Source organism: Charadrius vociferus, unplaced genomic scaffold (genome assembly GCF_000708025.1).
Source record: "Charadrius vociferus isolate BGI_N301 unplaced genomic scaffold, ASM70802v2 scaffold255, whole genome shotgun sequence".
Taxonomy (NCBI): Eukaryota; Metazoa; Chordata; class Aves; order Charadriiformes; family Charadriidae; genus Charadrius; species Charadrius vociferus.
Window position 1 is genome coordinate 3216056 of NW_009648785.1, and position 18996 is coordinate 3235051.

The following is an 18996-nucleotide window of genomic DNA, read 5'->3' on the forward strand; positions in this document are numbered from 1 at the left end:
TTCATGCCCTAGACTCACTAACTATATTGACTGGACCTCCAGTCAATAAAGTGATGGAGGGCAATTAATTGAGATTTACTGGAGGCTGCAGATGAATTCCACAACTACCATCTTCTTCCCACCAGCTTGTTGCAAAGCCCCTTTCACAGAGCCGCATTGAGAAGAATTTCATTTATTTTCCTCTCTTTGAGGAAAGGAAAGAGAAAAAGGAGGAAGGGTAATCCAGAGAGCTGGTAAGTGTTTGTTACAGCTTTTAACTTTTTAACAAGTTTCCCAAATCTAAGAAAAGCAGATGTTGCATTTATTTACATCAAGTTAGTCTTCGCTTTCTTCTCCCCTACAAAGAACCCCCCAATTATATGGAAAGCTTCTTCAAACTATGGGCCAGAAAGTCTGTCTTTGGCAGACCCACGCACTGTCCCAAGCGAATACATAGCAGATAGTAAAACCATTGTCCCTTGCAATTCAATGAAAATGGATTCCCATAATATTTGGTCTCTCTCCTTGTTGAGAGGAACGCAGTCCCAGAGTAAACCTGCCTTTGCACAGTCAATGCACCTCCTGAAACTGCCGAGGCAGTCACACCACTAAATGAGAATGGAACAGATGAAAACTACACTGTTGGTTCAGCGCTCTCTGTCTTTTCCCTACAGAACAACCCAATATTACATAGGTTTTTCCCACCTCATTCACTTTTCTTTGTTGGAAGTAATTAAAAAGTACTTTAATGAACTTTGAATTAGATACTTAGGTATGACCATGTTCAGAAGAACAGACTTTCTGGAATATAAGTAAACTCTCCCTGATGTTGGTGTATGTCTACAGGGTGGTGTGGAGACCCTGTGCCCAGCCCTGGGCACTTCTTCCAGGGGCTACAGCCTGTGAATCTGTAACTCCTCTCCCTAGGCAGGAGTAGCATCAGACTGAAAGTAAATTAGTCAAAAACACAACATGAGCATTCAAAATGCTCCAGCTTGAAACAAAAATTACTAACTCAAGTGGCCAGATACAATGAGAAGAAAGGTCCCTTCACTAAATTTTACAATTCAGTTAGTGAGGGGCAAGTACACAGGCTGCGGGGAAAAGGTATTTTGTCTTCCAATCTATACTGGGTGATGGCATGAGATAGTTGCTTCATGTGTAATTTCTAGTTAACTGGCAGCCAGGCCTGGAACGAAAATGGTTGCAGAAAAGTCAAAGCTGCGTAGCTATACTAGCGACAGCCTGCTAAATATTATGTCATATTCAATTTTCAAGTCATTTTTCAAATGATTTTAATTAGATATTGTTTCAATCTCACATGCATTAATTTAATTTCTGATATCAACATTTCAGCTTTCAATCTGTTCAGATGCAGTACCTTACTGCCTGGAGTAATTTAAAATATTGTTTGCATCTCCAGCAATTTTGTGGGCACATATCCTTTACAGCCTGCTCTAGCCTATAAAACCAGCAGATGGAAACTCAGGCTGTGCTCACCACTCCCACTGCACCTTTGCATTCCCACAGTTTTTTGGTACAAGACAGCCAAATATCCATGCACACAATCAAGGAATTTTTCCACCTCTATTTGTCTTCAATTCTGTTCAAAAAATGCACACAAAATCCATTTGTCAGGCAACCAGCAGCACTGCATGTTGCCATAAGAGAAAATCTGGCCCTGACTTGAGTAGCTGGCAAGAGCTGTAGCTTTTGTCAAACTCATTCACTAAAACAGCATCACTTTCCCCTTTCTAAACCATCTACCTCCCATGACCCTGATGCATCAGGACCTCACATAGCTGCCTGTTTGCATAGATTAGGTACGTATTTTAAACACATTCTTTCTGCCTGACTGCTTGCATTGATTTATTTTTTCTTATTTAATAAATAGCTGCTCAATTCTATGCTTTCCCTTACCTGTCCTTTAAAATGAGCACACCGCTATTCTAAAATGTGATACTTAAATTGTAGTAAAGGAGTTTGGGATATGTGCAATAACATTTCTGTATTTCTCCTGAGCTTTTTTGTTAATGGTGGGATCCATCTCTACTAACTTTGCTGTCTCAACTAAGAAATAAGTCAAGGTTCCCTCACTAGTCACAAGAAGTAAATAGGTATCGCCAGAGATTGACTTGTCCCGTCTTGAGATAGGTATCATTTATTCATCATATATAAATATAGGCCTGGAAAGACTTGTTGGGTCAACCAATGCAATTTTATTTTTCCCACAGGCATAACCTTGTAAGAAACATATGTGTACAAGCTCCACAATACTTCGGCAGTAAAACAGTCCTATAGACAATGCCATGGCTACAGAGAGGAATTTTCAAGGTGTGGTGTCAATGTAATGGTTCTCTTCTTGAAATATGAACAAAACCAGTTTATAGAACTGTGGAAATGAAAAACCTTTATCTATCCTAAATGCTTTCTTGCAGAGCTTGACAAACCCCTTATCAAAAATATTCTCTTAAATAATACAAGGAAATTGATATCCAACCATAGAGGAGTTTTGAGTACTAATAAAAAAATTAACCATGCTTTGGCTGTGTATGTTTTACAAATACCAAATATATTTTAATGAATATTAACAGTGACAATTTTTAATACTATTGATCATTTTAACAGTGACAATTCAATGTTGCACATTACTTGATGGAGTGCAGCGCATGTATGTGCAACAATTTGCTTGCATACTTAAAAGACTTATCCATTATTTACAGCTAAAGGTGTAACAACTCAGCCAGTGTTAGCAGAAAATGAAAAAAGAAGTGTCATTCCACCTTTCACATCAAAATTTGTTCACATGAGTATTCTTCGACAAGTTTCAGCTCTGTACGGAAAATTCAGATAAAACAACGTGCAGTACGTTGAGCTGAAGCTAGAGCAGAATACATTCAGGTAGACCAAAGTGTCATGACTACCTGTGCAACCGCTGGCAATTTTTCCCATCAAGCTTCTTTCTGGGCTGATTGCTAATGTCTAGATCAACTTTTAATTGTACTTTTTAAAGTCCCAGTTTGCTGAACATTAAAGTTCACCGTCATATGTTCAGTCTTAACATTTACAAATTTGAAGGCAAGATTCGTGGTCCCAGGGGATGGCCGGGTAAGAAGGACCATCTGGATCTCTCTCAGCCCTTCTTAATGTAAGCAAGTCTTTGCCTCCTCACCTTCACAACATTGTGGAAAGTAACACTCCATAAAATAAGCTTAAGGCCACAACTTCTTTTCTTTCATTTTAAATAGACAGGATTTTGGAATAACATTATAAAAGAACAGGTTTGCTGCCTTCTTTTATTTATAGTCAAGAATTCAACAGATTGCTTTAGTTTTCTTGTGATGAAAATACTACCAAAAAATCAAACAGATAATAGCAGTTACTCAGCTTTTCAAGGGTAGCTATGTATTCTAGTTTTGTATGTGCTTTTTGCTTCTATGTGAATATTCTCTCCTTCCATATACTTCATTTTGACCCCTCAGGATATCCACTAAGGATATACCTCAGGATATCCTTTTTGTGTTTTATTGTTTTTAAACAAGAACTGTCTGTCCTCTTTAAAAACATAAACTTTTATGTGAGATTCATTCATTGTCCCTTTAATACCTTAGAAAAGGCAGAAAATTTGTAACCTTCTATAGCCATCTCTAATAGGAACAAAAATATTGACCTACCTTGTGTCCAGGAATAGTAGTATCTAAAATGCAGTTTTATCCCCTGTTCCCACTTTTCTAGCAACATTAACTGGAGTGGTTTATAAGCAGAAAGAACCATTGAAGTGACCTAGAAGTTGCTACTTATGTTTGTAGCTTTGTAGAAATTCAGGAAACCCAGTTCTCTGTGATTTAACTGACCTTGTGTGGTTTCTTTAGAATAGATGATGTGTCATTGGGGCAAGGGAAAGGACTAAACCTCTCCAGAAGCCTACCAGCTACTTTTTCTACAGCTTCTATTATTTTTTTAACATAAAACAAATGAAAGGGGTCAGGAAAAGAAAACAAAGAACAGTCATAGCACCTTTAAAGAAGGGATCCACTCCTCTGGAGGATCTCCCTGGAAAGTACACTGACCCTCTTTGCTGTTATATAATATTTAAAAATACACACACTGACCTCATTAATCCTCATACTGACCTTATTAATCCTCATCTTTGTTATACTGTACTTTTTTAGCATTCTCCTGCTTGCACCACTTTGAGTCTTCTCATATAAACAGCCTGGAATATATGAATTACTCTTACTCTTGTTTAAAATCTGTCAAAATCTTTGGATGGACACCGTAGTGTGTTTGCACTGGTATATAAAAAATTTAACGGGCACTACCACTAATTCTCAGCATGCCAAATGGTTGTTATTTTTAATAAATACACATTCAAGAACTGTCATTTTTTTTTTCCAGTCATTTCCTCAGTTAATAAAACAGTACCCTGTAGGTTCATTTCTTTAATGATCCAAAACACAACTTCAAGCCATGTTATTTGTTATTCATCTACAACTACACTTAATGTCATCCTTGTGGCACAAATGTAACAAGACTGAGTTGGGAAAACATTAGCAATATTTCAGCTGACTGGCTCACTAAATCATGAATAACACAGCTAATGCACAAGGTCATTCACTAACAAAATCTATTTACTGTGCCTCAGAATAAAATGAAAATATTTATTACCAAGGATGCCACAAGTAACAGGAGTCACAATAAAGCTTTCAGGTAAGAGTTAATAGGGATGATGTTAACTCGCCATTGTTTCTCACAATAAGTTTTCATAATTCTGCCTTAATGATAAGTTTGAAGGCTACTTTGCTACCTTTAAAAAATATCTTCAAAATCAACAAAAAGTGGAAGAATCACCTTACAGTTCAGAAATATAGGCGCAATATTTTTTAAAGAACATAAACTTTAATCATATTATAAAAAACCATTATGTTTATCCTTGGATGGGTGAACTGCAAAATAAGGAGGAGAAATGCTTGTCTACAGCGGTAACTGGGTCCTAAATGCATTTACAGAATTTGCACGTGCACGTGTGTGTGCAGGTACGCACACTTGATGGGAATGAGGAGAAGGATTTAACAGGAAAGATCTAAGTGTGTGAAGAATGGCTACTTTGCAGATCCTGGGGATACTCAAAATATTAGGATTATTACTACATCACCTGCAAATTCTTCTCATGGCCAGGATCGTGGTGGGAAAGGCACTGTGCAAACACACAGCTAAAAGGTGATTCCTGTGCAAATGAGTTTGTATCTCCCAAACAACTCGAGACAGTACATGGCTACAGAGAGGAGTACAGATAGCGAGGAATTGATATTGGGCAACACGACAGCAGAATACCAAAGCAGCACGCATCCACACAACATTCTCTCTTCTTTTTTGGCACAGGAAGTGATGTGATCAGGTAAGCCTTATAAATAAAGCTGCGTCACTTTTGCTGTTTCACTGTTTAGAGGAGCTGAAGAGACTTATTGGCAGGGTTTAGAGTAAGGAGAAATAGCAGGAAAGGGCACTGCACTCTGATCAGCTCTCCCAGAAGTGCTGGAAGCAAAGGCAAAGCTTTCCTTTTCTGTAATTGGTGTGACGGCGAGGTGTCTCTTTTCCAGTAGACTTAACCCAGTACTTACTGGCATGAGTTCCTGCTGGCACCATCTTTCCTCTAACAATGCTATGAAAACATTTTTTAAGGCGTCCCTGCAAAGTGTAAAAAAGGATCCCTGGACTGTCCCACTCCCTGTGGTGCCAGTTCAATCCCAGTGGATTATAAATCAGATTACAAACCTCTCATTGGGCAAAATGCCGTTGTGTATCTCAGATCTCTGTGCACTTTGTGGAAGAATCCTACATTCAGAAAGAAAAGCGTTTCTGTCATGCTGTTCTTTTCTAAAGAAATCATAAGCAACTGCAGAAATATTAGAACTAAAGAAGATAGATGAATCGACAGTGTGAGGCTGTGGACTAAGCCTGGGTATCAGGAGCTAGCCCTGTGGTCGAAGAGTTTACTGGCCATCAAAAAGCCAGCTACTCACTTTTGTGAGTCGCCCCTTATCCTTTTTTTTAGCAAAATGTGCATCATTAGCAAAAAATCTGCTATTTAAACCATTTGAGCTCACACGGTAAATTTTGACTGACATGGTTTAGAGAGTGATCACAGGAGCAGTTCCACCAGCAGATACAAGACAGCAGTAACCTCTGTCAAGGGTATGACAACCTCTTTCATTGGCACTGATGCATTCAAAAGAGGACATCGGCCCACAGCCGTTATGAGACTGTCAGACTTGTATGGATTATGCAATTTAACACATAGAAATCATTACTGCATACAATTTACAATAAATGTAAATGAAATGTCTATCCGCTTTATGCATACATGGGCATAGGTCACTATTTGAGTGCCAGCAATTTCAAGCAATTTCTGCACGCTATTTTCTGCAAAAAATTAGCACAATGGCTTCCTTATTGGGTGAAAATCTATAGGAGAGTTAAAAGCTCGGTGAAATGTTTTCTGACTTCTCTCCGACTGCTCCATTTGGCAGGCAGGCTTTCCCCTACCACGCCAGGCTGTAACCCCAGGCTGGGCATGAAGCCATCCTTGCAGCGCCCTCCCCTCCCCGACAGCGTGGCCATAGCGCAGCCTTGTTTCCAGAGCTTGCCCTTGACGCAAACACATGGAAACCAGCCTTCAAAGAAATATTTGCTGCTGAAAAAGAAAGGTGGCTATTACAAGGGCAGTACAGATAACGACTTCCCCGGGAAGGAATTTTGTGAGAAAGAGGTTTGCATATTTCCTGACCCCCTTGCTTTTGTAGACTGCTGGATCCGTGACTGATTTCTAAAGGAGAGGATGCTCTTGTGAAAGCGTTTTAAAATTCCTTTATATCTCTCTCTCTCTCATACACCAGAGCCCTTTACTTTATAAATACCTACAATAATCTACACATGCACACATAACATGTCTGTCTCAATATAAGATACATACATATGGCTTATTCCACCCACTACTCTTCAAAAATGAATACAGAACAGTAGTATAAACATAAATTAAGTATGAGTTATACATCTCCGCCAATCAAGATTAATGTATATTATTATCCCTTGACCCCTTCTTAATGTTCCATTTTACCATGTTTCTAAAATATTTATACCATACAGGGTGTTAAATTATAGCAATTAAGACCATAGTATGGTTTTATTAATATTTCATCAAGAATGTTTCATAATTTGAATTTCCCTGGTGCCCTTCTGTTGCTTTGCTGTACACTGTAGGGATGGAGGGCATTTCTGTCTTGTTCTTCTTCATCTTTGCAGAACTTTATCAGCATTTTGCTTTATTTAGCCAGAGGCAGTGTTTTGCAGCCACTGATTTTTCACCTGGTGGCTGACTCATGTAATAGTTTCAGGTTCTTTATGTCCAGTTCTGGGTCTCCGGCACAACAAAGACATCAGCAAACTGGAGACCAGAGAAGGGCCACCAGTGGGACTGGAGCATGAATTCAAGGAGAGGCTGAGACCAATGGGTTTGTTCAGCCTGGAGAAGAGAAGTCTGAGCAGTGATTTAACTGCTGCTGACTGCTACTTGGGAAGGACTACAAAAAAGATGGAGCCAGACTTTTGCAGAGACTCGTATCAAAAGGACTCAAGGCAAATTGCTACAAAGGAAATTCTGGTTGGACAGAAGGTAAAAACTATTTTCTTAGTGAGTAAGTGATGGCTGAGCATTGGGACAGGCTGCCCTGACAGGTTGTAGAATCTTTATTCATTGAGATTTCCATAATTCAGGTGGAGCAGGGCCTCAAGAAGGCAAATTTCAGATTTGGCACTGCTTTACACTGGTTCTTGGACCCAATGACCTCCAGAGGTCCCCTACGACTGAAAGTCTTCTGTGACTATAAATATCTATATAATGTCTTTAAGGACAGCAAGTCTTCACAGGAGACTCTATAATTCCATCCTAACATTTCTGAAATACCGATAAAACCTTCCTTGAAATAGGTACTGCATGTTTTTATGAGGAAAGGCTGCTGTCCTCAAGAGTACCATCATCTCTCGGACCTGGGTTCAGCAAAGCATTTTTATTTCTGGTTCAGTTTGTTCTTATGCAGCAAAACAATTTAAGACATGTTCAGCTGATGAATCATGGCCCAAAAGCACTGGAGTGGAGCGAAGAAGAGAAACACAGAAATTTGGGAAAATGCAAAGCAAGTAAACATTTGGGCTTTATTGCTTAGTTTTGTGGCACATATATCTGCATGGTCATCACAACAGAGCTGAACTAAATTATAGCAGCAAAACCGGAGAGATTGAAAAGGTTAAAAAATGGAATGTTATGTGAATAATGAAAAAAAGAAAAGGAAAGTTTTTTTTTAGAGAAAACAGTAATACTGAAACAGGCAAAAAATAAACAGAAGGAAATAATATGCAATGTTGTTCAAGTATGAACAAAGTTCTCTTCCTGAAGCAGCGTAATGTCACTGCACAAATGGCAGGTGATTAAAGGACAAAACAGAGTTTTACAGCTGCCAAAGCATGAGGCAGATAGACACAAATGTAGAGGAGGAGAGATGGACCCATGGAAACAGAAAGAGATGAAAGGAAAAACTTCCCAGGACTTCAGATTAGGTTTGGCTACTCTCTGTATTTTACAATCTGTATTCCAAGGGTCATTCCATAATGTATTTTTAGACATCTGAAAATTAGGCATTTAGTGAAAGCTTCCTGCCTACTTTCTCTATTGCTGATAGAGACACAGAGGCACTTCCAGAGAGCACTTCATCCTCTCTCAGAAAGGCAACATTCACCTGTATAGAAAATGCCACCATCCATTTGACGTGCAGTGATGATACGCCAAAAGGAGTTGGGGGTTTGCAGCAAAGATTCAAGGAACCGATTTGCATGATTCAGAAATAGGTAGAGGTGATCTCACCAGGAAAAGTGTTACCAAATTAACAGGTGAAAAGTCAAGATGGAAAGAAGGTGATGTCTTAGTCACCCAAACTGTAACATGAAGGCTAAAAGTCTACAGTAGTGTTTCCCCATAATTCTGAGACTATAGTTTCAAATTTAAAATTGATTTTCGGTTTTCTCCTAAAAAGAAATCAGTATTTTTTTCTCCTTATGAATATCTGTATTATTTTATATAATCTAGGATGTAACATAGTAGTGTGCAATACTGATTTACAGTGATGATTGACTTAACTTAGCAAGAGAATGCAACAGTTAAAATGACAGCTGTAAAATATTTCATTAATTTAAAAAAATCAAGAAGAGTTTTTCCTAGGTAAAGACTACAGGATCTTTTTTTTTTTTTTTTTTTTTTTTCCCCTGAAGTATCAAATTGCTTTCTGGTGCTGCAATGATGTTATATTAAATACTTTAATATATGAACTGTTTCATTCAGTACTCAGCAGCCTGTTTTCAAAATAATGGAATGTTACAGTATTTACATTTTCATTTGCAAAGAAGAGCAGAATTTTGTGTATTGTAAGAATCAATTTTGATTACTTTCTGATAAGATCTACAAAAAACTTCCTCTCTAAAAAAGTTTGTTGAACAGACAAAGTTGAAAAATTATCAGGAGCAACAAGGGCCTCCAGGGTTATCCGGAAAGGATTTGGTTGATGTGGGAATTCATATAAATGGAGGCACCAGCAAAAGAGCACAGCTCTCTATATTACATTGTCACATAGCAGGAAGAGTTGATGCTCCTTCAGGTAACATTGTGCCACGTATAAAAAATGAGTAATTTTGAGCAATTAGTTTCACCGAAGGTTGAATGAGAATCTGATCGTCCTGCTGTCTTGTGAGTGAAGCTATGAAGGAGAAAGGAAGCTTGTTTTTCATGTGTAGGATGGGTGAGGAGATGAATGTAAGATAATTAACAGGTTGCTGCATCTCTTGTTTTTGATAGCCAACTTAATTACAAGTTCTGCAATTTTGTATCTGGACAATTCCTAGCGTCAACTTAGGAATGCAATTCCTACAAAAAATCATCTATAACAGATAAAAGCACCAATGTCTTGCAAAATAGAGATATATGTAGGATGTAATTATATGTAAAGTGTATGTGTTTTGTGTGTATGATGTATGGCGCTGGAATAGGATTTGCATATATTTGAATATTCATTAGATTTTCAATATCTTGTGAAACAAAATGCAATAAAGGAAGGAATAGAAACAGAGATAACAGGGAGAAGATGCATCTCTTTCATTTTCCTAATTTCACACTCTATAATGATCTATCCATCTATTTTCTTATTTAAAAATATCAACAAGATGTTTTATATTATAAATAACATTAAATAACAGACATTAATAATGCATTATAACCTTGCATTCAATTACAATCTTTAAATTAAATCCAAAGATATTAATACTTAAATAATAATTAATAGAAAATTAACGTTTAAATATAGTACTGTATTACTTCGTGGAAATTATATTAGCAGTTAGAATACTTTAAGGACATAAGCCTATCTAAATCAAGCTGCAGGCACTGTTGACAATTTATTAAAAGGATTCAAAATACACCACTTATTTGGTAATTACAACATATAAATACAATTCCATTATCATATCGATCATAGTATTGCATCTACCTCATTCTTTTAAGCTACCATATTATTAGTTCTGCAATTTTACCATGTACTTAAAATACACTATGCCACATTTTAAAATTATTATTTCAGCAGCAGAAGTGTTAGAGTTAAAGGAAAACAGCGTTTTTATAAAGCCTAATACATCTGAAAGGAAAAGCACTCAGAGTATCTAAATATGTTTTCTATGCACAGTTTGAACTCCAGTTGTTCAAAGTGAAGTGTCGCCTTTGGTGTGGAACATGAAGTACTTGGGATAGAAGAGCAGAGCAGCATCAAAGGAGGACCAACCATCTGATGCCACAAAATGCATGTATTGATTTCTTATTTTGAAAGGCTTCCTCTACTTTGAATATTTAGCAGATCCAATGAAAGTTTGAACTGACCCCAATGAATTTAAATCCCGCTTTAACTAAAATGTAATATTTGAGAAGGACATACAAGTTATTCTATCATTATGCCTGTTATCAGCAAACAGCGTAGTAATTCATGGATAGATATATGACACATTGGGCTTTTGGACCAGAGAGGTTATAAAAACTACAAATGTTACTTGTATTTACAATCCTCAGTAGACAATGAAAAAGAAACTACTTTGAAATATCTTCTATGGAGCAGGCAGAGGTTGCTTTTTTAACATCATTTAAGTTAAAATACTTAAATAACCTATTTTTTTCTACTGGTTAATATTACACAACATGTTTTCAGCCTTAGATGAGCCACAAAGCAATTGAATTGACTGTTGGATTTAATTTTGGCATTAGGTCTTTTTTCACACTTGTAGCTTTTAATTTTATTCACCTTTTATTTTAGTTATTAATTAATATTGACTTTCAAAAGGACTGTGTTCATTATTTTACTTGGAGTAAAATCAAGAGTTTCTTGTGATATTCAAGATGCTGATCCCATTTTAAACCTAGATGCTAGATAATAATGTATGTGAAGAAAAAAAATAAAGGTAAACCAAGAATATTGTCTGTGTGGTATGAGTTATTCGCATTTCTATCTCCAAATAACATCTGGATGTATGGCCATTAGGACAGTAATTTCCATATAAATGTGTATTTCAAATCTTGTATCTAGTTAGGACAAAACCAAGCAGGAGCCAACCAACCTAAAACCACGAAGCCTGGGGAAATGAAGCGGGGTTGTCTAACATGGCAACAGAAATAGTTTAAAAGCATTTTCCATCAACAATTTCTCATTTTTTAGTGATGAACACTCTCCATAACTGATCCAAAGAAGAAGGAGAGTTGATCAACTGGGACAGTTATTAAACTACCATCCTGCAATGACCTATCCTTCTACGCAAGCCCAACATTAGTTATATCCCTGAGTCTTCTTGTTCCAGAATGGGTTAAATTTCCCAAACTAAGTCCAGCTAGAAATTGTGGTTAAACATAATGAAAAAGCATCCCCAAAAAGATCCAAATCAAAATGTATTGTTTGACTTGAAAAATGTTTTATATTTTTACTGTGATTATAATTTGTTTTGAATTTTTCTAGAACTAATTTCTGAAAAGGCCAGAACAGAGCTTAAAGCACAATTGAGACTAAATACTTAGTTTAAGTAGAACTAATGCAAGGAGATGTAGGAAAATAAAAAAAAAAAAAGTTCTTTAGGTATTTACCCAAAGCAAATTAAAGTTTGTTTTGGTTTGGCTTGGTTATCAAAAATCCCATTCAAAACACAATACCCCCTGCCTCCCCCCCCAAAAAAGTTCTCCATACAGCTCCTTCCAAACATCCAAAGCGTGTTCAAGATTATAATAAAAGAAATATAATTTGTTTTGGCTATTTCACTGAATCTGTTTGGAGTAGTCTTTATCTGGAATTGAGACACTGTAAAATATTGTTTTCCTTTGCATTACCTGAAGATGCATCAGTATGGGAGGGAACATTGCACATAAGTTCAACAATTTTTTTTGGAGAACCGGAGAAAGTAGTTTTATGAAAAGCGAGAACAAAATAAGTAGACAAATACCTTTTTTTTTTCCGTTAGCAGCTTTTGCTTCAAACACATTTTAAAATACCTTTTTCTAGCCAATAAAATTCTTGCCACAGTTCATATAATTAGCATCTGATCTACAGACAGGCAAGCTTCCTGGCAAAGTCTGGAGCACATACTTGGGAGAACCTAAGGTGTTGCTAATAATAGTTGCAGCTGGTACCCCTTTCGCAGAAATTACTACTGTAGAGCAGAATATGTGTTTGTGTCTGAGCTGCCAAGGTGAAATGCTGCATCTTGGCACGCTCTGCCCTCCCTGGGCCTCGCAGCGGCAGGGGATGGCTGGACACGTGCCCCAATCTGTTGATCTGCCATGGCAATGATAGCCCTTGGCAGAACAAATGAGTACGAGCCATACGCAACATTTCACATTTTGCAACTGAAGGTATCAGAGCATGTCTGCCTGAGTCCCGTAGCTGAAGCCATCCCTGTGCATCCCTGCATCTGAATACAGCCCAATTCATCTCACTTTATTAAGAATTCAACTCTGAAAAAGGGATCTTTTCCCTACTGAGCTTGCATTTGTTCCTGTTTTGCAGGTTTGTCTGAGCCCTTGCTAACTAGGCACAGTGTTGGTTACCTGGCTGATGAGACCAAAGGTGTCTGAAGAATTTGTGGTTATAATTATAGTGTGGAAATATACATATGAATTTATACAAAATTCTTTTACATGTTTGTAAGCTCTCTCCAAACAGCTTGGCGTTACGGCTTTGTTAGACCTAATCTGAAGAATATTTTTCTCTGCATAATGCTTAGGTCATAATTCAGAATTTGATTCAGGGATGAATTTTGGTGTGAGGTCATAACTGTTTTGTGCCTCACTGATTTCACTGTTGTACTCCATATGGGCGCTGTCAAATGGGAGTCTTACCCTGTTGATTTTATAGGGTCACATTTTCATAGGCATTCAGTTCAATTCAGTCAAAATATAATTGTTGTGCATCAATTTCACTGAGACATAAAAGTCACACTGAGCCACTTCTGTTTTGGGGTTGGAAACAGATTGCATAATGTAGACAAATCCTCTTTATGCAGTAATACCTGTATCAGTAGAAGTCTTTGTCTTCCATACGAGATGGGAAAGTTATGAAACAGTGAGATAAATGTGATTTGCAGTGAGTAACCCAGCAGCCTACTGCTAGAAATGGAAATTCCTCACTGTCCTGTAGCCAAACTCAGTGACACTGCATTTCATCCCGTGGTTCAGCGGTGAAAAATAGAATATTTCTATAAATACTGATAGTTTAATGTGTTCATCCCAGCTTGGAATTTGTAATCAAACACTACCATGGGGGGGGGGGGTCAGGATAAAAAAAAAAAGTAAAAGTAAAATCAAATTACAGAGCTAAAGAAATCAGCTGGACTAAATACCCCATTTTTTGTCTATCCCCAGCTAACTACCTTTTTCTGAAGAAAAGTAAAGGAAGTTCTTCTGGGAAAAGGAGAATCCACCTTTGAGAAAACAGCAGCAATCAGTGCACAACAATAAAATCATAGATTAACTGAAGGGTTCTTTACTATAAATACATTTAACAATTCATTTTACCTCGTACTTTGGGGCCATTTAAAAATGAGCTGATAAAGCAACATTATTTCTTCGACTGATAACCAGCTTACTGGATTTCAGAGAGGTCAGAGGCTTCCTTGTTTATCTAGCTGAAGTAGCCTTTTAGCTCTCTGATCTCCTCAGTCTATCGTTATTATTAGTCTTCCTGGAGTTCTGCTTTTCAAATACCTTGTCTCCAGCTCACTTTGCATTTCCTATTCAGCAATTTAACCCTACAGACAGTTTATAAAACAAGATAAAAATCCATAAATTAGGTGTCCATGGGTGCTTGTGCCCTATATCTTTGTCAAGGATGATCACAATCAAATGCTTGTTTCTCGAGACAGCCTGTCAGCACGCACAATTACAGGTTCTCAACTTGCCCTGCCATAGCACACAGCAGAAGTAAGACTCTTGTAGCAAGGGAAATAGCTTCATACTCATTCTTCATCTGTCTCTTTTCCGTCTACTTTCTGAGTTCTATTTATTTTCTTTACAGATTGCCATTAATACTTTTTTGAAAAAGCAAAACTTTGTTAAATATGCAACACGGTTTATTAAATATGCAGTACGGTTACATCAGAGATGGTGTAAAACCCTGGAGTGTGGCACAAACATAGCTGAGCCAGGGGTAATTAAGGATTTTTTCAGCTCTGCTGTGTCACCCCAACACTGTGAAGGCCAATGTGAGGCACTGGCCCAAGGTGCCACAGCTAAACTGCTAGCAGTACCCCCAGTAGTTTAAACCCTTTGAAACACTGACATCCTCGGGATCTGTTATTCCTAGATCTGAAGGGAAAATCCTGCCAACAGTATGTAGAGCAGAAATTTTGCTATGGACTTCACTGAGATAAAAATTCATCTGTTGTTCTTTTTTTTTTTTTTCCCATTTGAGGAAGACATGCTAAGATCTGAGAACATGACTTACAACTGTGACTCCTGGCCCTTGGACAGTAGGAACACTGTATTCAGAAACACCTTTCCTGTAAGTAGTGACAGTTTTTGGAGGAATGCTGTGGACTGTTCATCATCTGAAACAGGACCTATTACAACAAACTCCAAATTGTGCTCTGTTGAGCAAGGAATAATGCTATATTAAAAGCCTGTATACCACACGTCGTCATGATGGAGTTGAGTGATGGGAGAGAAAATTTTTAGATTTCCGAGAGCAAACAGATAAATATTTAAAAGATTCATCCTAAAGTGAGCCTTAGTAGATTGCCAAAAGTAAAAAATAGAATGATGCTGCATTGGTCTTGTGTCTTTTCCTTTTAAATTCCTCTAGGAACCACGAAATATTAGAAAATTCTGCTGTGGTCTGTGGGCTTTCCTATGCCTCAGAGCCTCCCACCTGGAGTCCCCACATCACCTCATACTCTGCTCCTATCCCTGACACGTCTCCCTCATCACCCTCACCCTAATATGGTCCCTAAGGAATCCTCACTGGACAGGCTTGAAGTCTCCTGTCAGAATCACTATTCCAAGAGTCTCTAGGTACACCTGCATATTTAAGACGCCTTTACTTCTCTGACTGCATGCTGCAAAGAATTCAACATTGCAGTAAGTCTCCCACCTTCATTTCCTATTTCTTTCTTAAAGGAAGCAGATTTGTTATCTCAAATATGAGCAAGTACGTAGACAGCCAGGCAGCGCGCTGACACAGGGGTACATCTTGGTCATGAATTCCAACGCTGTCTCCCGGCTGTCATATTTTCTGCTTTTCTAGCAAATATTGCCAGTTGCACAATGTTATTCCACTCATAACAGGCCTCCAGGCAGAGTACAAACCATTAATTAGTTCCCTTTGATTTCAACAATTCAGGCAGTTTTTCACCCTTGTACTAATCCACTCACTGAGACTGAAATGTCTGAACTTGAATTCATGGATGCTACAGGAGATCATGTCAAAAGTCTTGTTTAGGTCAAAGTAGATAACAACCACTGTTCTCTGCTTACCCACAGAGCTTGTCATTTCATTGTAGAAGGCAATAAGGTTGGTCAGGCATGATTAGCCCTTGATTAATCCATGCTGGCTAGTCCCAGTCATCATCTTGTCCTTCATGTGCCCAATAATAGCTTCCAAGAGAACACACTCCCTAATTTTCTCACGGATCACAGTGAAGCTGACCAGCCTCTAGTTTCCTGGAGCACTCCTTCTTGCCCTTTCTGAAGATGGGTGCAACACTGGTTTTTCTCTAGCCTTAAATCCCAGTCTTTACAACCTTTAAAGAAGATAGAGTGGCATTGCTCTGATATCAGTTACCTTTCTGAGCATCCTTGTATGCATCCATCTTGACCCATAGCCCTTCCTGTGTCAAGATTTCTTAAGAGATCTTTGACTCGATCGTCTTCTACTGTCCTAGATTGGAGTTTCTCTCCTTGAAAACTATCTCTGCATATATAGGCTTGGGAGACCTCTTTGCTGCAGGTCGCAGAGACAATACCGAGCAAATCTGCCTATGTGCATTTCCTCTCTCTAAATCACCTGCCCCATTCAGAAGTGACCCCATGTTTCTCCCTCCCCCCCCCTTACTTCTAATGCAGTGGTAGAAGCTCTTCTTGTTGCCCTTGATGTCCCTTGCCAGCTTGAACTCTAGTGCACATTGGCTTTCCTAGCACGGTCCCAGGTTCTGTATATTTTCTATATTCTTCCTTTATAGCCTGTCCTTCCTGTATACACCCTTTTTGCACTGGAACTCATTCCTGACTTTCCAGGCCAGTTTACTGGTACATCTCCTTTACCTGAGTACCGGGAAAAAGCGTTCTGGTGCTTTCTGTCCCTAGAGACCTGCCAGCTCTGCTGAGCTGTATTTTTCTTCAGAGTTGCCTCTTATAGGATCTTGCCTACCAGTTCCCTGAAAAGCCATGAAGTCCAGGGCCTGGCACACGTTGCCCTCATTCCCCTCCATATCTTGAACTCACTTATCAGCATACCTTTAGTACAGTTATATATGTTGATATCGGTACAGAAACACGATTTAACTGATTCTATCTGGATTTCCACTTTTCCTTCTAGATTCAAAAGAAGTGTGTTTGGACTGCACTCAGAGAATCCTGTGCCTGGGAAGAACCATCAGGCTGTAATGGCAGGTCCCCTATGTAACTTATCTGCATTGTACAAGGGTACTGGCCTGGAATAGTCTCCTTTTGCCTTAAAAACACCCTCCTTGTGAACACATTCCTTAATTCTGACTGTAGTCGCTCCTTGGTTCAATGTTCTGGCTCATAAATTGCAACAGTCCACAGCTTAGCACCATATGGTGTCATTTACAGTTTCTGCAAGGTATTTGCTTCTAAATCATACCAGCTGCACAGCTATAAATTAGATGCGAGGCAGGAGAGAATCAAATCAATGGAACACAATACTATCATGACTGGTGGTGTCTAAATTTCGGAAAATCTGTTTCACCCTGGTGAGGCTGAGTCCACCCAGAATTGCACTCTAAGTTTCACTGCTTCACAGCATTTTTTCATCTCGCCTTTCTGAAGAGCTTTAAATAAATTTTTGTAATTCACTATAATTTGGGCATCATGGACTTTATTCTTCCTAACTTAAAGATATTTCTCAGGAGGATTTCAAGACTTTTTTTAGTGCAACATGCTCTAAATTAATCCAGGCAAATGACCCAAAAAAGCAAGGCAACGATGTCTGAGGCCTCAGAGCTCTTGTGGTCTTACAGCATTATCTCATCTCATAGCATTTCAAAGTCTTCAAACAAGTATTCAGTCCATCTAAAAAATCTTTCTGTCTTCAGGAACCAAAGCTCCAGGGTTTTTGATCTCAAGTCTTTAAGTCTTCCCTTAATCTTAAAGGCTTTAGATTTGGTAACTCCTTCTCTGCTGATAGACCTGATTACTAGAACGTGCAGGGTCAGAATCTGAGATGACTTTTTCTCATTTCGAATAACTCTCTCTGCTTATTTATTTATTACAACTACTAATTTTTTTCTTCTGAGGACATCAAGTAACTGCAAAAGTATTGCTCCTTTGGTCTTTCTTTACTTGAAGTTTGCCAAGAGGTCATTAAAGCATTTCTGAGAAATGAATGTATCATTAAAGTTATCAGCATGTGACCCTTGATGTTCTAGTGGTGCCCATAGCCTTTTCATTGGACAGCCAGGACTAAACACTTGGAGAATTGTTGTATAAGGAGCTGCTCAAAAAGGACAAGTAAAAGGCCTGTAAGATGTGATAACTTTTTTTTTTTTTTTTAAAGCCTATAAAATAAACAATTTGGACCTTCGGTAAATCTCCAGAGTGCAAAGCATTGCTGGTTCTAGAGAAAACTATATGGAGCCCTCCTTATGGACCATCCTGACCTTCTGCTTTGCCTTTACTTTGTAAACAGCAGTCCCCTTCAGATCTTGCCTCCATCTCATAGTCCTCCTGACTGCTGAATCTGTGCCTGAATGGATGAGCCAGAGAGGGAAGAAGTAAAAGGTCCTATCTCAAGCAGCAAGTGAAGGTAACGTGAGGTAGGTTTGGGAAAGGAGAACCTTTGCTAGTGATTTGAAGGAAATAAATGACTAAGAAAAGGAATTATCTCAGGAAGTCCATAGAGATTTCTACACAGTACTAGGGTGGAATTCAGATAAGAAGCATTAAGATAAGTTCAAGAAAAAAATAACTCTTAAAGGTGAGATCTATTAGATTGTGGAACAGTCTCCTGTGGGAAGTAGTGAGAGCAGAATGGTTTGGGTTATATCATTCAAATACTTCACATGGAAGTATATTTACATTGGCAACAGCAAACATTTCCATTTAAAAAAATTGCTACTACACATGAGTGTCAAGCAGTCTACGTTTAGAAAAGCAAAAGATAATATTCGCTTTATCATCCATCCTATGCTTCTTGTTATTATTTTGCTCACCAGTGG